The 23,207-nt window shown below is 45.9% G+C and overlaps 1 protein-coding gene across 3 annotated transcripts in view; it reads left to right on the forward strand.

The window, feature by feature from the left end:
* Positions 1-23,207, forward strand: part of LOC111148508 (forkhead box N3) — a 297,030-nt gene that overhangs the window by 12,398 nt on the left and 261,425 nt on the right. For all 3 annotated transcript variants that reach the window (XM_022505114.1, XM_022505115.1, XM_022505117.1), the window contains exons 2-3: positions 4,965-5,079; positions 6,504-6,669. The gene's annotated coding sequence lies outside the window, so the exon portion shown is untranslated. The remainder of the gene's footprint in view (positions 1-4,964; positions 5,080-6,503; positions 6,670-23,207) is intronic.

Consider the following 23,207-nt stretch of genomic DNA (forward strand, 5'->3'; position numbering starts at 1 on the left):
GAGATGAACTCCTATTACCGAGGAGAGAATTGTGAATCTGAACTGTAAGGGACTTTTCCAAAGCCATATGGTTAGTTAGTGACCCAGGCATGTGGATCCAGCCGAATATCTCTCTACATAGTCCTGTCTACTGAACCTTTCTGGCTATGGCCTTGGGTTTCACTTAAGACATCACCCGGCAGCTCGTACTTTCTGCCCTGAGTTGGGATTGGCCGGCTTTCTCTATTTAAATACCATCATTGGACAACAATCCTGTTACCCAGCCTTTGCAAAAAGGCTGATATCATTGGGATAGAATTAAAAACAAAAGTGGACTCGAGTTTAGCTCTGGGGCCCTGGGAACAGGGCTAACAATTCATGAGCCATTGCCTTGCTGAGGACACAACAGCTGCTGAACTCCGTCAAGTTCAGACCCTTAAAAAGAGTGGAAAAAAGAAAGCACATACTTTCCAGTGTCTGGGCACCACAGAGCGGGGCCAGCTGGGCACAGCACCGTGGCAAAAAGATCTCTTCAGTTTCAGAAATACGAGCCCCCGAGCTTGCACACGGGACGTGGGGCGGGGCGGGGGGGGCAGGGAACGTGGCTGCAACTAGAGCTGATTGGCATGACACCCTGAGCTCCCTTCCGCCTGCGGTCCTGTCAGACCCCACCCCTCCGGGAAGCCCAGGAGCAGCTAGAGAAAGAGCCAGCCCTCCAAGTTGACAGAAGGAGCAAGCTCTGTGTGTGTGTGTGTGTGTGTGTGTGTGTGTGTGTGTGTGTGTGTTTAAAGACCTGTGACTGAGGTCGACAGGCTTTTTCAGAGGAACCCTAGGCTTTCTATGTAAACGTGTACTTTCTCTGGTCCAGAGTTAGCCTGTTAAGGGAGTAAAGTGCAATTCACGTTTCCAAGTTGGAAGCCTGATTAATCTCTCTGCCAGTTACATATGGAAATAAATTAGTAAATGGTCCATCTGGGACTAAAGTCCTGCAGAGATGATAAATTATCGCCATCGTATATGTCCGTGTTGCTGAAGACTGAGTTGTGCTTCCCAGGAGCTGCTGAAAGATAACAGGATGGTCTATCGTGGTCAGAGGAATAAAATTAAAAAAAAAAAAAAAATTACGAGTGAAAAATTTACCTTGAAGTGTTTCTGGGGAGAATGGTTTGGTGGATGCCAAGTTTGCTGCTCTGGATGATTGTATCTGCAGAGATTTAAAAGGTGAGCCTCAAGGGCATAGGAAACATTCTGCTTTTATACTTTCAAAGGCCGATACAATAATTATTAATTAGTACCCACATGTCTCGATGGGCAGGATAATTCTGTACCTTACAGTAACATTGCACTTTGTAATTGTCATAGCAACTTCTGGTCTTTTCTTTAAATTTCACTGAAGGTGGTGGGCAAGGCAGTGCCTCTAATTCTCCATCACAAAAGCACTGGGGTCTCGAGGGTTGAGTCTCTTCCCTGCAATGACTTCAATGGCGAAATGGCAGAGCTGGGTTGAGCAACTAGATACCGCGGATTCTGAACCCTCCTTCGTTACTGCCAGCGTCTCATATGACGTCAGAACATTTCAGTATCCTGGCGTTCACCCAGCAGCATCAGGAGCTAAAGCGTTGTATTTATGCCGGTTTTCTAGAGGCAAAAGCCATACCTTCTTGATCATGAAAAGTTTTTCTTTTCCTCTAATTAGAAATGTTGAGTGATGGTTTAACTTTTTTTTAATATGCCTTAATTTGTTTATTGAGGTGTCATTGACATGTATCATGATGCTGGTTTCAGATGTACAACAGAGTGTTTGTGTTCGGTGTTTGTGTACGTTTCACAGTGATCCCCACGATATGAGTCTACTTAGTATCTGTCGCCTTCCATAGTTAGAAAATTTTTTTTCTTCTGATGAGAACTTTTAAGGTCGGTTCTCTTAGCAACTTTCAAATAGGCAATAGGGTATTATAAACTATAATCACCGTGCTGCGTACTACCTCCCCATGACTTGTTTATTTTATAACTGGAAGTCTGTACCTTTTGACCCTTTCTTTACCCTTTTCTTTACACCTTTCTTCCCTCTCCCCACACCTGGCTTAACTTTTTCCCTGTGATTAGGACACATACCACTATCCACATGAATTATTTTATAAAACTTAAACCACAAACGTCTTCAGGGGTTTCTGAGGTACGGTAACATTTTGGCCCTTTGCAGAATGGCCTGAGGCTACTGTGACATCTAGATTCTCATGCCTGCTTTAAAATTTTCTTTTGTTTCCTCCTCCTGGGCAGAACTTGAGTAGTTAATTCTTGAAGCAGCAGAGGCGCACCCCTCTGGTAAAAAAAAAAAAAAGTGCAGTGAAGCAAACTGGCTTTAGAAATCTTTGAGTCACCTGGTTTATCAGACACCAATTTCTAAACGTAAGCGGCGGGTGCTGTGGGGTGGTCTTCACACGAGCAAGAGAAGCCACAGGCCCGTACTGTCTACCTGTCTGAACTTGGAAGTCACCTTGTCTCACCCAGACTGCCTTCACGTTTCTCACGTCTCAGCCAGACCTGGTTGCTCCACAGATCTGAACGGCCCCTCACGCTTCCTCGCCTCGGGGCCTTTCCTTCCGTTTTTGGCCCGTTTCCACCTGTCCAAATCCTGTCGGGATCTCGAGGCGCATTATTGCTGTGGTGGTCTTGATGCTTTCCCTTCCCTGCTCTCGCTGCCCCAGCCAGAAACAGATGTCTCCTCAGAAACCCTCTAGCTGTTGATTAAAGGAAATCACACTGTCTGTATTTGAGTTGCCTGCATATGTGTCTTGTCTCCCATAGTGGATGATATGCTTCTTTTTCTTTGTTTAAAAGGTTTGTTCATTTATTTATGTTAACATCTTAATTTTATTTTATTTTTCCAAGATTCATTGTTTATGCACTACCTAGTGCTCCATGCAATACGTGCCCTCCATAATACCCACCACCAGGCTCACCCATCCCCCGCCCCATTCCCTCCCAAACCCTCAGTTTGTTTCTCAGAGTCCACAGTCTCTTCATGCTTTGTCCCCTCCTCCGATTTCCCCCAACTTACTTTTCCTTTCCTTCTCCTAATGTCCTCCATGTTATTCCTTATGCTCCACAAGTAAGTGAAATCGTATGATAATTGCCTCTCTCTGCTTGACTTATTTCACTCAGCATAATCTCTTCCAGTCCCGTCCATGTTGCTATAAAAGTTGGGTATTCCTCCTTTCTGATGGAGGCATGATACTCCATAGTGTATATGGACCACATCTTCCTTATCCATTCGTCTTTTCAAGGGCATCTTGGCTCTTTCCATAGTTTGGCGATTGTGGCCATTGTTGCTATGAACATTGGGGTACAGATGGTCCTTCTTTTCACTACATCTGTATCTTTGGGGTAAATACCCAGTAGTGCAATTGCAGGGTCATAGGGAAGCTCTATTTTTGATTTCTTAAGGAATCTCCACACTGCTTTCCAAAGTGGCTACACCAATTTGCATTCCCACCAACAGTGTAAGAGGGTACCTGTTTCTCCACATCCTCTCCAACACTCGTTGTTTACTGTCTTGTTGATTTTGGCCAGTCTAACTGGTGTAAGGTGGTATCTCAATGTGGTTTTGATTTGAATCTCCCTGATGGCTAGTGATGATGAACATTTTTTCATGTGTCTATTAGCCATTCGTATGTCTTCTTTAAAGCTTTATTTATTTATTTGAGAGCGCATGCACACGCAGGCACAAGAGCGGGGGGGGGGCGAAGGGAGAGGGAGAAGCAGACCCCCTGCTGAGCGCAGAGCCCTGTGTGGGGTTCGATTTCATGACTCTGAGATCATGACCTGAGCCAATATCAAGAGTCTTAATCTACCAGACCACCCAGGTGTCCCAAGGACAATCCATTTCTTAAAGGCATGGATTTTTGTCATCCATTGTCTCTCTCTGACTCCTTCTCCCTCCCCAATCCTTAGTTGAATGCTTTGCCTGTATTTAAAGCTTAACACACAGTAGAGTAGGGTAGTTTTATTTGACAACGACAGAATAAATGTCTTTGAGTGGGTGGATAAATTAATAATCAAAGGCATATCAGAATTACTTGGAGGGCTTGTTAAAACAAATTGCGGGGCCCCACCTCCAAACATTCAGATTCAGTAGATCTTGGGTGGGAGCCAAGAATTTGTATTTCGAACAAACTCTCAGTACATGTCTGCTGCTGTTCCAGGGACCATAGTTGGAGAATCACCGATCTAAGGAATTTATTTCCTGATGTTCTCTACACTGAAGTTCATAAGATAACATCATTCTTTTCATGAGAAAGTCTATTAATTTGGCTTCCTTGAGGCGTAGGCTAAGAAAAAAATAATCTTCTATCAGAAATTATTATGCAATCTATCTCCTGTACCAACTTTTCTGTTTTGTAAGATTATTGGTTAACTGTGGGCTAGTAATCTGTAGCTTAAGCATTTAATGAGCTTGAGTTTGATGAGATCTTTCCCCTCAGGAACAGAGCCAGAGTAATTTTATTTGGTAGGAACAGAAGAGAGCATCATTGACTTTGGAGCCCATGAACCTGGTCAACCCAGCAGATCAAGCCTGGTCCACATGCTGGATCGCTGGCCTTGAAAGTGGCCGGTGCTCGATGGTTTTCCTTTGTGTAGACAAATGTTTCAGTGGCAGCTGGAGAGAAGTGAAAAGATCTCACCAGTGTCACAATGACCATTGTAGTAAAGTAAGCCAATCTCATGATATCTGTGGCATGTATTTTCAAATTTCTGGGTCCTTTTATGCCCTGTGAGGCAGTTTCAAGAACGCTCTATCCGGAAAGACCCAGTGGTTCAATAACTTCCCAAGAAATAAGAGATAACTGTTGCAATTGATTTTTTTTTTCCCCTGAAGTGTTGCATCTTTTAGAGTCAGGCCAGAGATGACATCCATTATATTTGAGAGGGTCCTTTCTCCTCCTCTGCTCTAATCCTGACCTCCTTCTGCTCCTCTCCACCAGTCTCTAGAAGGCATCATCTCCTAAGACCAGCGTTCATGTGGTGATGGAGGCCTGTCTGTCCTTTCTGTGACTGGAGCAATGCTGACCTCGGTTTCCTGGACCCATTCCGACTCAGGTAATCAGGCTCTGCCTTCCCCTGCTCACCTACACCTCAGGGAGATTGCACTGAATAAATGAAATACCAAAGCTATATTTAAATGCAAATGCCAAATTGATTGTTTCTTCATCAATTGGTATCCTCTCCCTCTTCCTCTCCCAATCTTCCTAATGATTAATTTATGCAGCTGATCAGACTGACAATGTGGTCAATCCAATTTAGGCATCAAGATAAAGAAAACATTCAATCACATCTTTATTTAAAATTTTGGTGTGCGTCCTAGACACACAAAGCAACAGGAACACTGCTGGGAATTTTCACCTAGAAACTGCCTTCTACCCGTAGTTCCTCTAAATCAGTTTCTTTCCCATAATAACATGTTTTACTTGAATTCTATTAATCTTTCTAATCTTTACTTTTTAGTGGAATTCGTAAGTATTACTGAGTATCTGTTATGTGTTCTTGGGGCAGATGGGAGTAAAAAGAATATAAGACGTGGCTCTGTCCTTATAGAGTCACGGCTTAGCCAAAGATCCATGACTCAAGGAAATGACAGATGGTGGTGTTCAGCGTAGGGCCAGGGCTGCCTACTAATTAATGGTAGCTCTCTGGTTCAGGGAATTGAGAGACTTTGAGGACTGGGATTGAAATAATTAGGGAAGAACTCATGGAAGGGGGGTCCAGGGGGCTTTTTTTTTTTTTTTTTTAACCTGTGGATCTTTTGGCCAGGCCAAGGGAAGAGGAGCAACATGGTGCCTGGATAGGTGGGTGGGAATGAGCCCACCATGAGCCTGGACAATCAGGGCCCTGGGTGGGTGGAGCAGACACGGGTCAGAGGACCCTGATCCTCTGTTCTGGCCAGAGCCAGCTTCCCCCTCAGAGCCGGGGTCCCTGAGGGTTCCCTTGGGGAGACTCTACCTGCCCTGTTACAGAGGACCTTGGCTAGAAGCTTCCTTCAGGGACAGTGGTCATCGTTGCCACGCCCCTGGCTTGGCTGCCACCGGACTGGCCTTTTCTGTTTCTTCGGTCCTGTCCACATCTGGCCTCTGCCTGTCTACCTGATTATTTACTCTTCTCTTACACACCTGCCCACTGCCTGCCACTCTCGGCCTGGCAGGTGTGGCTTGACAAGGCCTCAGGGATAAACCAGAGGCTGTGTGAGGTCAGTACCTCGGTGATTCACAAAGCACCATTCAGAGTCGGGAGGTTGAAGGGGAGGAAGCAGAAGCCAAAGACATGAGTCTGTGAGTCGATGCCGAGAGTTCTGAAAGCCAGATTCAGTGAGGGTCCCAAGGCTGAAATGGGCGCCACGGTCAGGGATGGGGAGCCAAGTGCCCTGCTTAATTCTGGGAGAGCCCCGCAAATCCTGCCCACACCTAGCTCTCTTCCAGTGCTGCTTTTGGATAAAGCGGTGGTGGCTTTCGCTGCCCTGGGTCTTAAAGGTGCTGCTGAGACTGGCCTGCCAAGACTCCTGCCCATCCTGTCAAGCCTGTCCTGACTCTGGTCCGCCTGCCTCAGCCTGCCCCGGTGCTAACCTTGCCAACCCAGGACCAAGGCCTCCTTGGAATTGGAGCCCTGGATGGCCAGCCACCAGGAAGCAGAACTAGAGTAAGTCTTTGTGTTCTCTTCCCCCTAAAGCAATTGCCTAAGTGATGGTGGGCGTTTGTCTTCAGAGCCTAGTGCAGGGACCGATCACTGCCCATTGGCTGGGTGGGGCCTGCTGCGTGTTCATGGGCAGCAGACTGGCTGCGAAGGGTTTCTACATTGTCCAACGGTTGGGCAAAATTCAAAGAAGGGTAATATTTTGTGTCGTGTGAAAATGAAATGGAATTCAGATTTCAGTGTCCCTAAATAAAGTTGTACTGGATCACGGCCCTGTCCATTTGCGGATTGTCTAGGGAGTCTTGGTACCCTGGCAGAGGCGAATAAGTGCAGCAGAAATAAAAAAATATTTACATTTCGACCCTCTGTAGCAAAAAAATGGTCATCCTAGCAGATTGCCTAGACAATTGTGTGGCATGAGTGTTTGCAAAATTTGAGGTGTGGAATATTTTGGCCCACAAAGAAAATGAGATTGAATGAAGGACAAGTAGGATTTGCATAGGAGAGGAGAGAATCCTGGAGAATCCTCAGGCAGACTCTCCTTTGGGCAGAGGAGCCCAAGAGGGCTCCATCTCAAGACCCATGAGATCCTGACCTGGGCTGAAACCGCAGAGTTGGATGCTTTGAACTAACTGAGCTGCCCAGGCACCCCTGAGCTATCTTATTTTAACCAAATAAATATTTTGTTTTAAATCAAGTAAGTATTGAAGACTTTGCACGAGTAAGTCATGCCATTTGACCTTGGCAGTATTTTCCTAATTTGGTGGGACTTTATGATATTGTTGAGGGGAAACTATGGTCAGAGTTGGAGATACGGGTTCCTACTCCTACCAGCTAGCTGAGCCGGGGCAGGCTGTGGTATGCCAGCATGAAGAGGACTCCCCAAATCTCAGGGTTAGTACAACGGAAGTTTATTTCTCACTCACCCAGAATTGGATTGTCAGTGTGGCTGTCCTGCAGCCGGTTTCCAGGTTCCAAGCCTTGTCCCTTCTGCGACACTTACGTCTCAACATGGGACTTCCTGGTTACCCTAAGATGTGTAAAGAAGAATTGAAAACACCCACCCTTTCTGAAGTGCCTTAGACCAGAAGTGACTCAGATCAATTTCACGTCTGTAGTCCATTGGCCAGAATTAGTCTCATGACCCTCTAGTTGCCAGGAGACTGGGAGGTAGGGAGGAGCATGAGGGATGCTTGGGGTATCCCCTGCTCTGACAACATTGGGTCATTGTGGGAAAGCCCATATTTTTTCTGTGCTGTTCTTCATTCATCATTAAAAGGTAATTAACCCAGCTGTACCTTTTTTCACATTGTTTATGAAAGGTCAGATACAATGTATGGAAGAGCCTTACCTGGTAGAATGAGTTGTAAAATAGGTAAGAGATGACCGGTACCTGATTTCTTTTTTTTCTTTTCTTCTTCTTTTTTTTTAACCTGATTTCTTTATAAGCTGTTGAATGGCGATGAACTGGGGTCAGGGTAGTCGCACATGCCCCACTATGCCTGGGACCGTCCTAGCATTTGCCAGTTGACCCAGCATAATGATCAGACAGTCCTCCCTTTCACACCCAGAAATATCCTAGTAGGGACAACAAATTATGATCACCCCAGCTTGACCCCCTCGGTCATCCTTCAGGATTAATGTTAGCTACTGCTTAAGAGCCTTTTCTGAGTCACACTGTTCTAAGATTTTGCCTGCATTGTTTCATTTAATCTTCAAAGCCAACTTGTGAAGTAGGTACACGTAATCTCATTTAAGCTAAGGTAGCAGAAGCAGAAAGGTTTGCCTTGAATCCAGGTCTATCCTGCTCTTAAGCACTCCATGGGACTGCCTCATTTATCCTTCTTGAGGATTGTCCCCTTGACTGCATGGGGCTCCACTCCCCTGACACTGGCTAGGGAATGGTGCCCAGACCACATGCTGGTAGAGGGCTAAAGCTCCAAGTGGTGAGACTCGCCCTTTAGGACCTCGATGAGAAGATGAGACATGGACTCTCTCTGTGATTCTCCAGAGCCAGCAAGTAGCAGAACCCGTGAGTCCCTTCCCCCCCCACTCCCCTGGCATCGACCAATGCAGCTTTTGTTAACACTGGGCGCTACATCTGACGCAGGGGGAAAGATTTTATTTTGAAATCTAGGGTGGAGGAGAACTCTAGCCAGTGAAGACTTGCCATGTGCAATGCAGTTGACTCCAGCAGGCTCCTTCCCAGCACAAATAGCTAGGAGGAACTGAGCTCTGTTTTCAGGGAGCTTATTTACAAATTTGTTTATTAAAAAAAAAAAAAAACTGAACCACAAGCAAGGACCAGTTTGCTTGCAGAATAATATCAAACAAAAACCCATTATTCACGAGATGGTATTAATTTCCCTGGTTTCTGGCCTTCCTAATCAGGGTTCAGAACTGAACCCGTGGAATCAAAGGGAAGAGTTTCTGAAAAATGAGCCAAATGTGCATTGCTTGCTTCAAGAAACCCCCCAGAAAATGACATGTGGTTTCAAAACGTACAAAGAAAACTAAAGGAATTCCATTATGAAAGAAAAATTAGATGGAAATTTCTAATCCTGTCTCATAAACAATATAGGAATAACTTTAAAATATTCTGCTTTAAGCATGCATTTAATTTGTGCTCTGGGAACCAAATAATGTTGCTAAGATAAAACATTCTAATAATGATTTATGTAAATTTATTTGTACAAAGTAATGGTGTACTTGCCTATAGCAAATTGCTTGGAATATGAAATGACATTTATGAGGTCTTTCTTTTCTCTGAATGAAGACAATGGAGAAAATGAGAGACTCCAGAAAGGGAGGAAGAAAGTCGAGTTCAAAATGGAGTCTGATGCCTTGGCCTCAGAGCTGTCCAGAGACAGCTGGATGGGTTGGAGGGTGTGTGACCAGTCAGCAGACACAGTTCAACATGTTTTCCTGTGATGCTCCCATTATTTAAGCCATTTTTAAAGTCACACCAAGAGTGCGTGTGCGTTAGATTCTTAGAAGGCTAGAACCCTTTATTTTGGTGATCGTACACTCTGCAGATACTGGAGCTCTTTCAGAATACACGATGATAGATCGCTTGTTTTGATGGTGCCCTCATAAGGCAGGGCCCTTACAACATGGGGTACAGAGAGGCCACATGTAATTAAAAATTGGGCAATTAATCTCCACTCCCAGTTACTTTAATACCAAGGAGAGTTATGCTTATGTCATCAGTGGGGCCCAAGTGTTAATAAACAAGACACAAACCCTCCCAAGGACTGATTCACAGACCTACCGGTAGTCTTCCCATTGGCTGCCCAGTTGGCAACTTTGATAATGGTTCTAGGTGTTTCCTGGAAAACTTTAATTAAATTCAAATCCCCATATATGTAACAGAGTGAGAGAGTTTCTGGAGCTATGGTTTGCCTTCTAAGTAACCAGTATAATTTGTCGTAACCTGTACGATTTGGAAAAGGTATGATATTAACACCTTTGGTTTTAGAAGGCATTTATTTTTTTTCCCCTCAAAGTGTTTTTACGATCTCCCTTGGTTATTGCAATCATTTTGGTGAGATAGGTAATTACAGTTTGTTATCTTTCCATAGGGAAGCTTAGAGCCACAGAAGTCACAAAGCAGGCGCGCCTGGGTGGCTCAGTGGGTTAAAGCCTCTGCCTTTGGCTCAGGTTATGATCTCAGGGTCCTGGGATTGAGCCCTGTGTCGGGCTCTCTGCTCGGTGGGGAGCCTGCTTTCCCCTCTCTCTGCCTGCCTCTCTGCCTACTTGTGATCTCTCTCTCTGTCAAATAAATAAAAAATTTTTTAAAAATCTTAAAAAAAAAAAAAAAAAAAGAAGTCCCAAAGCAAGGTCCCAAAGCAAGACACCATGGGTTGGGGGGTGGGGGCAGCTTCCTCACTAGCTTTGCTGGTCCTGTTGTCATCACAAACTAAAGCAATTGAAAGAGATTTGTGGAATCTGGAGAGCTTGATTTATTTAAAACCAGTTCTGAGCCTTGGTCCCTTATAGGCTGCTGTTGAATTGCACCAGCTGTCCTGAGAGAGCTGGGTTTGTCTGAATGGACAGACCGATTTTGCAATCCAGCCAATAGCTGTAGTGTGGCCCAGGCCTGGGGGTGCTGACGGTAGAGCTCCTGGGAGAGGAGGCATAAAGCCTACACAAGACTTTCAAACAGTAAAAATCACCTCTGGCTTCAGGAAAGAGGGGAAGGCCATGGTTTTTTAGTAGCACCAGTTCAAGTGCATGTACCAGAAAAGCTGTGGCTCATGGCAGGATTGGTGTTAGTTTTGTGGCCCAAGCTTCCCAGAGCTAGCCAGTGGATGTCAGGGCCACGGTTCCAGATTCCAGTCTTTCCTCTTTCTAGCTGAAGGACTTTGAGTGTGATTTGTGAGCTGTGGATTCCTGGGAAATCATGTACGGTACCTGAGCCTTCATTTCCCCATCCGTAAAATGGGAACATTGATCTCTACTTGGTAGAGAGGGCATGAGAATGAAGTAAAATCATTCTCATAAAATATGGGGCACAGTGCTCAGCAGCTAGCAAATACTCCTTTTATGGCAGCTCTTAAAATGATGATGAGGCGCCTGCGTGGCTCAGTGGGTTAAAGCCTCTGCCTTTGGCTCAGGTCATGATCCCAGGGTCCTGGGATCGGGCCCCACATCGGGCTCTCTGCTTGGCAGGGAGCTTGCTTCTCCCTCTCTCTCTGCCTGCCTCTCTGCCTACTTGTGATCTCTGTCAAATAAATAAATAAAATCTTTTAAAAAAAATGATGATAGTTGTTACTGCTTGAGAATGTATGCTCCTGACTGGTCCCTGGAAATGTGATTAAAATCCATCTTTTGGGGCATGTGGGTGGCGCAGTCGTTAAGTGTCTGCCTTCAGCTTGGGTCATGATTCCAGAATCCTGGGATCGAGCCCTGCACCGGGCTCCCTGCTCGGCGGGAAGCCTGCTTCTCCCTCTCCCATTCCCCCTGCTTGTATTCCCTCTCTTGCTGTCTCTCCCTCTCCCTCTCCCTCTCTCTCTCTGTCAAATAAATAAATAAATCTTTTTTAAAAAAGCCATAGTCTTTTAAAAAAATAAGTAAATAAAAAATAAAATCCATATTTTATTTAAATGAGAACTAATCTAAAAGATTTGGGGTGGCTCAGTGGGTTAAAGCCTCTGCCTTTGGCTCAGGTCATGATCCCAGGGTCCTGGGATCGAGCCCCACATCGGGCTCTCTGCTCAGCCGGGGAGCCTGTTTCCTCCTCTTTCTCTCTGCCTACTTATGATCTCTGTCAAATAAATAAATAAAATCTTTTAAAAAATATATAAATAAATGATTTCTAATGAGTTATTTCTGGGTACGGGAAGGTAACAAGGTAAATACAGGAGTCCATTGGTTTGCTCATTCAACAAATGGCTCTCGAAGTCAAAGGCCCTTTGCAAACTGTTTTCGAGGGATGGAGAGACCAGAGACAGAGACGGAGTTCTGGTCTCGAGGGATAAGGGAGATTTCTTTTTCTCTTTCTTTTTTTTTTTTAAACGTAGACACTGTGCAGGCCACGTTAGTATAGATGGTCTTTGTCTTCCAAGAATTCAGAAATTAAGCTGATCTAAGTCCTTAGCTGTTGCTCAAAGCCCTGGTTCTGGTCCAGACTCTGCAAGTTGGTTCTCTTCAGAGTGGTCATCCTGGCTGGCTGTGGAAGTAGGTTTGTGTCAAGATAAATGGATGGAAAGTCTTGGTCATCTGCTCCCCTGGCAGCTTCTGCCTGCAAAGGAAGCGATTCACATTCTTCGCACATGTGTTCTTGGCCATGGTAGGTCAGGCCCCTAGGCTGAAAGTGTGAATACACCCTTTTGTTAGAATTCATTTCCATTAGAAGCATATAGACTACTTTCTTATCGAGGGTTGAAATGAATCCAGTGTAAAATGTGTTGACTTTTTTTTTTCAGATGGCTACGTAGTTCTATCACCTTAGAAAAGGTATTTCACAGAAATTCTCTGAAGGAAGATAAGGAAATGTGAAACATTCTCAGGCGAAATGAGAAAAGAAATAATAATTCCCAGATTCTGGATCCAGTCTGGTCTGTTTCTGGGGCTCCTGGAGACTGGGGGGCCTCCCGCATGGAAGGCGGAGGGAGTACTGAGGTGCTCTGCTGGAACGCGTAGTCTAATGGGGGCCCGGCAGGGGGTTGTGCAGAGAGCAGACAAACATGCATAAATAAGCATTCAAAGATCAACCTTTCCCCGGTCCAAGGCAAAGAGAAAAATAAGCTCAACATAGTTCAGTATCCTTACTTGGCAAAATAAAAAGTTGGCAACCTACGCTCGTCCCCAAAACTATTTTTGAAATCTTATTGTGGTGCAAAATCACGATCTGGGAACCTCCCTGACTTGAGCTCTCTTGCTTCCCTTGCGTTGGTGCTATTCTCACCTCCCTCTGTACCTTCCTTGCTGGCTCCCATCGCTGTTTACTGGGAGGTCCCAGCCTGTGGCTTATCCTTCTTATTAGAAAGGAGATTAGCAAGTGTTAGAGACATACCAGCAATTAAGACTTTCTTCCTGGTTTAAGGAGGAGAAAAAAAGCATTTGCAAAGATGAGTAGGCATCTGCCCATAGCTAGATTAAGAATGCGCAGTCACACATGAATCTCTTGGTGGAGGTCTGGCCGATCCCATCTCAGCAAAGGCAGAGGGAGCGGTGACTCCCCGGGACACATGCTATATCGTGTTAGCTGTTTCCCTACACTGGGTATATATATGTGTCCACACTTATTTACTCTCACTCTGGTATGTGCATAGGAACTCCCGAAGTGGATATTTGGGTGCTAACGGGATTGAGTCGTTTGGGCCCAAACTTGTAACAATGCTTAAAGCTTGGAGCTCCATCAATGGTGCTAACCATGGAGCACAAGATGGAGAATTTAATAAGATAGAATGAGCCTCAAGGGAACAATCACAACTCAGAGCAGGGGCATCTCCCATGGAGTCAGAAGAGCTGTTTTGAAGTTGGTACCTCTTGAAAGAGGATGGCATCCAAATTGGCCTTGGTAATGTAACAGCTTAAAGGAAGGATGGGAGGACACTCTTGTAAATAGTCATTCCAGCCTAAGCAAATGGCCTCTGCAGAGGTAGACTTTTAACAGCTGACACTCCAAGCCTCAGAGAAGGCGTGCTGGTGGGTTGAACATACCTGACGGCAGGTGGGGAAGCCCGCTGTCCAGCATGACTGCATTCCTGCTGGAATTGGGGAGACGGCACTGCTACTAATACCAGAGGATAGCATTCCCTCACGTCTAATACGTATTCTCCAGGGGAACAAAAAGAAGCAGGGGCTCAGTCGTGGTACTTATTGGAAGGTCTCCATTACTCCCCACTTAGAGTTTCATAGACTTTAGCTGTGATTACTTTGATCTGGTCAGTGGACTCCCTCTCTCCTGAATCAGCCTTGGGTGCACTGGCAGACAGCTGGGTGATGCTAAGCTGTGTTCGAGGCCTTGATGATTTCTAGAATGTTCCATCAGGGGCCACTAAGGTAAATAAGGGAATGACCTGCTCTTTAACAGGTGTGTGACTGTGTGCTAGGTCGTCACGTGCTTGATAAATGCTTCGAAATAGTGATGGACCCATTTTTATCATGGCTTTTCACTTGATGCCTCTCGTGAATATAACTGAAATGTTAGCATTTCAAGAATCTATCGTTGTGCATATCGTGTATCCATGTACTGCATATGTACATGGAAATATATGTGTCTGTGTATGTGTGTGAATAAGTACATAAATTTTGTCATGGGACACTTTATAGGATTCATCGTTTTCTGAAGACATTGGAATATCTAAATTACCACCTGTTGTAACTGGTTTCACTTCTCTATCATTCAGTCTCTACTTCTTTCTTAGCTCTTCTATCTGGGACACGTAAGTAGCCTCTGGATATATGTGCGCTTAACTGAACAAAAATGTCAACAAGCTGCTATTTATTTTCTTAAACAGCTTGAGCAGAGATGTTTGGTTTGATTGCCGAAAATTGTTAGCTTATCACCGAGCTGTCCTGATGATTCTTATTATTCAATTTGCATTGCTTACAATAGTAATTATTACTACATAAGAGAGCATGATGCTTTTATTTGTATAGTTCTTTCATTAATAATTTAATTGACTATTACATCCAAGTGGTTCTGGGACACGTACATCAGTGTGCTTAGAGACTGGCCCTGGGCACCTGGGGAAATCAGGATTTAAGTGTTGTAAGGCTTGGGCTGGGGAGAGAGGTGGTAGGCAGGTCCTTTGGCCCTGACATCCAGTTGGTTGGCTGTAGGTTTCCCTCATATTTATTTCCAAGCATTTTACTGATTTACCAGCAGTGACTCTCATCTGATCATTTTAACAACCCAAGAAATAAGATCATGGTATAGTTATTTGGCTCTTGAAAATGACTGGATTGCTACTGATTTATGAGTGGAAAGATAATCGATGGCTAAAACACGGTATTGACCCAAATGATTGAATTGGTGGCTTCAGTTAAATAGAATCTAGAAATGGTAAGATTTTATGGTCACAGCTTAGCTGGAGTTTCTAGACTGTACTGCAGCTGTGTGAGACATATGTTTCGATATATCTTGCTATAGAAAAACTTAGTTTGTGGAATTTTTTAGTGTAGGAGAGTACTATAAATTTTGTCCAAATTCATATTTTATATAAAAATAATAATTTGAAATATGCCTTTGGAGGCATGAGAACCTGACTTGGGTGGGTGTCAACCTGTAGTGATGTTCAAGGAATCGCATTTTAAAACTCTGAATTCAACAGGGAAAAGAAGGTCAACAAAGGAATTCCCATTTGGCCAGCCTACCCTGACATCTGGGAAGATCATGGAGGAAATTTTTCATGTCAGAAACTGGAGTTTGTTAAAATGATTCTCAGGGTGCCTGGCTGGCCCAGTCGGTTGAGCATCCAGCTCTGGGTTTTGGCTCAGGTTGTGATCTCAGTGTCATGAGATCGAGCCCCACACTGGGCTCTGTGCTCAGTGGGGAGTCTGCTTGAGATACTCTCTCTGTCTTCCTCTGCTCCTACCCCTCCTCCCTGCACTCTCTCTTTCTCTAATAAATAAATAAATCTTTTTAAAAATAAAATAAAATGATTGTCTTCTCCTTCACCAGCCTTGAACAACATTCTTTACGTCCTTCAGAAGAATGGACTAGTCCCCGGAAGTAGGATTGGCTTCTTTCTTCAGTATGGTCCTTTCCAGGGACTGAACGAAGGGGTGGCTTGGGGCTCTAGTCCCCCCACACTCTGTCTCACACAGATACAAGCCACTCAGACAGACCTTCACCGTGTTCATTGTAATACAGGTGCAGCACCCCAAGAAGCTCCCCAGCCGTCCCCTCGAGGCCATGCTACCTCGAAGCCTCTCCTACACAGACATTCCAGAATGGCCACAATTCCTTAGTTTTCCCTTCTTGGCTCTTCCTTGTGGGCTGTCCTGGTGTTGACACCACCCTATAGATTTCATTTTCCTCGGTGGGCGTCTGAAGGTTTCTTCTTGCAAAGACAGAGCCCAGTGGGTGGGGGCCCCCGTCTGTCTGTTCGGCTGTCCAGAGGAAAGTTGTTCCTCACTCACCTGGCCCGGGGGCTCTGTTGTCCGTGCCTCCGTGCTCTCTGCGTTTCTTGTTAGTCTCCACCAGGCTGCCGCAGGGCCCTTGCTGAAAGCCTCCCAGCCTGGGACAGAGCGCTGGGGTCTGGGCTTGTGTTGTCGACGTAATGAGTTCCTTCACGGCCTTGGTGATATTGCCAAGGCCCCACAAGGAATTTACATGCACTCAAGAGAGACTCCTTTAGCCATCAGAATTCAGCTCTCTGGAATATAACCAGGAGTTAGGAAGAACTAAGAAAAGTCTCAGAGGATAAAATAGCTCTCTCCAAAGCCAAGCATTAAACTTTAAGTAGATCTTTGCTAGGTTTGTGTTTTGAGTGTGACCACACTCCCAATTAACTTGTCTTTATGATTCTCTTTGCTTTTATAGATGAGAAAAACTGAAGCCCAAAGAGGCTAAATAATTTACCTAAACTCTCCAAGCTATGAGTGGTAGTACAGGTTCTTACGATTCTAGACTTAGGAGGGTAATCAGGTGTTCTGGATGGTGGCAGCAAGATAAGGAAAAGGGTTGAACTATCTTTAACTCTTTTATTTAGAAAGTAGTAGAAAGATACAGAGTAATTGCAGGATGGTTTCCTTCAGAATGGCCACTCTTATTTTTTAATTCTAGTGTGTGACAAGTATCAGTTGGCTGAGAAATCCCAGCTCGTGGAACTGTGCTTCCTGATTCTGCCAAACGAATGTGAAGTTACTAGAGTTCCCTTTGTTGAACAGCTAGTTCATAGACGCTTATAAACTATTTTTTGTATCATCAAGAGGACGGAAGCCTCGGCTTGTTCTGCGTCATGGTGATCAGCCTGGCTCTGGCGTGCACGGGCAGGAGATGGACAGCTTCTGGAATGTCCCAGTGTCGGGATAGACCCTTCCCCCATGACTGAGGATGGCTGCTTCCTGCAAGGAAGTCCCTGCACGGAAGTGAATGGCCACCAGCTCGTTGACATTCACTGGCATCCTTTGTTGTGTCAAGCTTCACCGTTTTCAAAGTACTGTCCTGCACGTGATCTCCTTGGCTTACAACAGTCCTGTGTGTTAGGCAAAGCAGGCAGTGGTATCCTTCCCTTCGTCCAGGTGAGGACAGCCAGGCTTGGAGGGAGGTGCACGTGGCCGCGCTGCTGGGGAGAAGCAGGAGCCGAGCCCTTGTCTAGATCACAGATTCAGATCCTCCCGCCACTCGGAGCACCGGTGCCGTTCGTGCCCGGCTGGGGAGGGCACCAGACAGTAATGGAAGGAGATTCTTGCCCTCCTCCAAGGAGTTTGCTTTCCTGGTTGGAAAAGGCCCGTTTCACAGAGGAGAAAAAGGAATGCAAACGTCCCGTCACGGCATAAACCACTTTGCTCTGAGATGGAAGAAACACTTGGGATGACATAAACTAGAGAAAAAATACCCCGGAAGCTCGGGCTGTTTGTGAACAAGGCTTTCTTTATCTGCTAGCCTCAGTCAGCAATGGTGCAGCTGGAAGGGCCCCACAGCCCTGCTTCATGGGCTGTGGACCAGGCTGGGACGTCCCTGTCTGGCCGGGGAAACACATGCCTTGGGATTGCTGCTCCCTAGGGGGGCTCTGACCCTAATCCTGGCCGCAGAGAGCCCGACTGGCCTGCCCCACCTAGCTGCGCCCTGGACCGGGAAGAGGAAGGAGGGTGGCTGTAGGTCATTAGATGTTCTTCTGATGGGTGGGTGGGGGGGGGGTCAGGGCAGCCTCAGGTGGACTGTCCTGAGATTGGGTCCAGCTTGTCTCTGCAACTAACTCAAGTTTGACTTTAAGCCAGTTAGTGGACCACTAGGTCTCTGCTCTTCTCATCTGTAAATTAAAGAGTTCTTAACTTCACTCATTATTCAAAGAGGCTCAAATCAAAACAACAAAGAGACACCATTGGTCATTTGTCTGATGGGCAAATACTTAAACATTTCAGAATATCCAGTTCTGGGGAGGGGTCGGGAAGCAGGCATGCTCCCTCAGTTTTCACGGCAGGGAACCTAGGGGGTGCATTTGGCAACATCTGTCAAAAGTTATACGCACACACCCTGCAGGTTCGTCCTTACGAATGGATCCTGTGAATTTCCTCGTGGAAATACCAAAAACTGGTGAATGAGGGGGATTGTAATGTTGTTCATACTAGCAATAGCCCCAAATCAGATAAACCCTCAGTACCCATCCCCAGAGGATTGGAAGAGCTCAGTTCCTTGGCACAATGGTCAGCATCCCACTTATGAAATAAGTAGGTCATGGGGTTGTAATGTACAACATCGGGAAGATAGTCAGTACTGCTACAGTAACTTCATGTGGCGACAGGTGGAAACTGGACCTAACTGCGGGAATTTACTTAATAATGTAGAAATATTTCGAATCATTATGATGTGTACCTGAACGCAGTAGGACTCTGTATATCAATTAGACTGAGATAAGAAAACAGGATGAGTTGGCGAGGGCACAGAGATATAATGGGAAAAAGTAAATAGTGATACCAGTACACAGTTCTTGAGTGTCATCCACATTCTAAGAAGTTTACACGTATTGACTCACCCTTTCCCCATGTTCCAGGTGGCAAAGCTAAGGCACAGTGGGGTTAAAGAAACTCAAGATTATAATCTCGTTAGAAAGTAGTATGGAGGGGCGCCTGGGTGGCTCAGTGGGTTAAAGCCTCTGCCTTCGGCTCAGGTCATGATCCCAGGGTCCTGGGATCCAGCCTCGCATCGCATCGGGCTCTCTGCTCAGTGGGGAGCCTGCTTCCACCTCTCTCTCTCTGCCTACCTCTCAGCCTACTTGTGATCTCTGTCTGTCAAATAAATAAATAAAATCTTTAAAAAAAAAAAGGAAAAAAAAGAAAGCATGGAGGTAAGAGCACAAGGCAAGCATCCTGGGGTCAAAACTGTGTTCCTTGCCTTCTTTCTCAATGTGTTGGGCAGAACACAGTTCAACATGGTGTCCTGGCATGCTCCCATTATTGAAGCAGAAATACCAGAGCCTGGAAGGCCGATAAACAACAGAAGCTTCTTTCCCACAGTTCTGGAAGGTAGAGGTCTGGAATCAGGATCCAGCCTGGTCTGTGAAGGCTTGGACTTGGACTTCTCACTGTGCCCTCATGGTAGAAGGGGGCAGGGAGCTCTGTTCCGTCTCTTTTTTATTCATGAGGATGGAGCCCTCCCCAAAGGCCCTGCCTTCTAACACTGTCACACTGGGGATTAGGATTTCAACAAAGGAATTCTGTTGGGGGCGGGGGAGTCACAAACATTCAGACCACAGCACCTTCTTAAGCGAAGAAGAGCAAGTTGCAGGAAAGCGGGGTTCTATTTATGGCAAAAAAATCAAGTCATATATATGTGTGTATATATGTGCATGTATATATATACTCATTTTTTTAATTATTTTTTAAGGATTTTATCTATCTGTTTGATAGAGAGAGAGAGAGAGAGTGAACACGGGTAGGCAGAGTAGAAGGCAGAGCCAGAGGGAGAAGCAGACTTCCTGCTGAGCATGGAGCCCTAGGTGGGATTCTATCCCAGGACCCTGGGATCATGACCTGAGCCGCAGACAGATGCTTGACAGTCCTAGCCACCTAAGTTCCCCAAAAGCAGGATACACAGGAAACAAGAGGGAAATTGAGGATTCAGGTAGAAGAGAAGGCAACTTTTTATACATTCCTCTACTATTTTGTCTTAAAAAAAAGGTATATTTGTGATTTTTACTTTTTTTCAAATTTTAAATTTTTTAAATTAACATATAATGTATTATTAGCCCCAGGGGTACAGGTCTGTGAAGCGCCAGATTCACACTTCACAGCACTCACCATAGCACACACCCCCCCAACATCCACAACCCAACCACCCTCTCCCTCCTTCCTACCCCTGGCAACCCTCAGCCTGTTCTCTGTGTGATTTTTGCTTTTTAATGTTTACATAAGGTTAATCAGTTCAGGTGGTAGGACTAGGGGTTACTTACATTTTCTTTAAATTTTTCTATATTTAAAAATTATAAATAATTGTTGTTGTTCTTTTTAAGAATTTATTTATTTGACAGAGGGAGAGAGAGTACAAGCAGGGGGAGCAGCTGTGGGATGGGGAGAAGCAGGCTCCCCGCTGAGCAGAGAGCCTGATGTGGGGCTTAATCCCAGGACCCTGGGATCACGACCCAAGTGGAAGGCAGACGCCCAACCAACTGAGCCACCAAGTGCCCCAGTACTTGTACTTTTAAATGAAAAGATTGGACATAACCTCTAAGAGTCCCTTCCAGATTAGAAATTTCCTGATTGTATTCATTGAGCATGAACCCAGCCCCGTTTCTTGTGTAGCGTGTAATGAAACCGTGTTCCCTCCCCACAGGTCCAAGCTGAATCAGTAATGGGGGACAGGGATAAACACACCTGGGACCCATAAACCACCAGGAGCCCACCATTCTCTGCTGGGGACTGGTTGGTCTTGCTGGGCCGACACTCATTTTCTTCCTCAGCAAAGAGTTGTGTTTGATTCCAGGTTGAGGAGAGCTAGTGAGAGGTAGGGACCAGTGAAAGGTAGCTGTCTGTGCTTAGGGGCTCTGGCAGGTTCCAGAAGGACTGGATCCTTCTGACTTCATGACTCTACCACCACGGACAACAAACGCTGACTAACACTCATTTTGTGCAGGCACTGTGATGGTCTCATTATACACAAGCACTAGAGTTACCATTATTCTCTCCATTCTGTCCATGAAGACACAGATGTGCCCCCTGGCCGCTGCCTTAGTTTTTTGAGTAGTGGAAGGGGTGTACCTGCCCCCCACTCCACGATCTGTGTGCCCCAGGGGATCAGCGCAGTGACTAGAACAAGAATGAAACTGAGAAAACTCCCAAGGGCAAGGAAGAGCTCAAAGAGGGTGGTCAGATTCTTGTGCAGTTGTCCCAAGCCCCCCATCATTTTCCATCTCATGGTAAAGAGTCTGCTTTAATTGGGAGCGGGGGACACTTTTGTCTCTTCATACCTGTTCATATCTGCCTTACAGCACTTACCATAGTGTGTAGTAACTGCTGGTGTGGGTTGTGCCCCTCCCTACGATGTGGGTTCCTGGGGGACAAGGTCCTGATTCATCTCGCTGATCCACATGCCTAGAACTGAGCCTTACTTAGGACTCCAGGAATGTTTCCAGTGGGGTTAAAGGTTGTGTGTTTGGGCAAAACAGTTGTCTGAGCTGTCAAGGGGCATAGAAACCAGGTGGCACAAAAACATATCCCCTACAGTTGCTTTCATTTGGAAGAGAGATAAGAAAGAGAAGAAATATGTGGAGTGCCCTTAGTTTGTCCAAGTTGTACTTGGTAGCAAAATGGCTGCTCCCGGGGGCACTGAATGCATTGGTTGCTCCCATGTCCATTTGCTTTCAGCAGAGGCACTTGTATGCCTCAGTGAGCCGAGTCGTGATTTAGGAGGGACAGGCACGGAAGGAAAAGAGATGAAAAGGAGGGGAAAAAAATGAATGGAAGCGATGGGAGCAGAGACACAGGTTGCTGGTGGAGGTTGGAGCACCAGGGAGTCTCCTTGGGGGATGGGCCCTGCCTTTGCTTGCTGACTCTGCCCTGCCCACACCCTCGGTGGTGCTCAACGCTGTACTCATTTGGAGGCAGCTGGTAGAAACTTTCTTGTATGTGTGTGCGTAATTTACAGAAATGAACGAAGCTAATGAGATGCAGACTACCCCGATATTCTACCTCAAGAATCAGTCTGTAAAAAACAAACCAAAAAAAACCCAGTGTTCATCAAAACCTAAAAATGGGAGTGAGCATTGCAAATTAATTTTTTTTAAATTTTTATTTATTTATTTGACAGAGATCACAAGTAGGCAGAGAGGCAGGCAGAAAGAGAGGAAGGGAAGCAGGCTCCCAGCTGAGCAGAGAGCCCGATGCGGGGCTCGATTCCAGGACCCTGAGATCATGACCTGAGCCGAAGGCAGAGGCTTTAACCCACTGAGCCACCCAGGCGCCCCGCAAATTAATTTTAAGATACAATCCGGAATGACGTCCCAAGCCTACCACATGTAGACAGCTCTAGAGTTGAGATTTAAATGGAGAATTCCAAGAATGTCTTCTACTTCTGTCAATGGCGCCAAAAAATCTTCATCTACTGGAGAGAATGGAACATGACCTCTTGGGACCTAGAATGATAAACAGCTTAGGTTGGAAGTGTCTGATTGCTGTTTCCCTTCTTTCCAATATTTAAATCTGTGAGTTTCAGGGAGACCCTTCTGCATGCGGCCAATGGCACAATGTTGTGTGGCCACCTTGAAAAGTTCCTGCCGGGTATTACTGAAGAGTTAAGCAGGCACGTGGATCCCACTTCGTGAGCTCAGTCAAGAAGGATTCTCAGCCAAGGTGTCTGGGAAGGGGAAATCACGCAGAAGTTTTCCAGGTGTTGCTGGAATGCTGGAATGGTGGTAGATGCCATGGCCATGGGTATGTGACACCAGGATTGCTTTGTAGTGTGCAGGAAGTTTCTCAGGAAGGATGAGGGCTCTTGGCTGTGATCCGGGGGAGGGCTGTGTGCAAGAAGATCCGGGACCCGAGCTGCCTCTAAACTCCCAACTTGGCATAGGCTCTCCCCTGCTCTGGGAAAGGGGGCAGGCCTGGGAAACAGGAGTAAGCTCGAGAGGCATCTCCCAGCTTCTCCCGTACGCGATACTTCCTTGTTCTTTGGTGACCCATACCCATCAGCTGATGCGATCTAGAGAAGACAGGCGTCTGTTCCGTCTGCATTACACAAAGCGAGGGACCATGGACTGATAGACCTCCCCAGGGGCATTGGTCCACAGTCAGGCTATCAGGATCTCAGCTTCTTAGGGCCCCGGAGCTGGGCTGCCACCTAGGCCCCAGTGGCTGAGGCTGGAATGAAGGGACCCTAGCAGCCAGATGCCTTAACATCCTAGCCCAATGCCTTTGACCTTGAATGATTTATT

The sequence above is a fragment of the Enhydra lutris genome, unplaced genomic scaffold, assembly GCF_002288905.1.
Source record: "Enhydra lutris kenyoni isolate GAN:26980312 unplaced genomic scaffold, ASM228890v2 scaffoldscaffold20, whole genome shotgun sequence".
Lineage (NCBI taxonomy): Eukaryota > Metazoa > Chordata > Mammalia > Carnivora > Mustelidae > Enhydra > Enhydra lutris.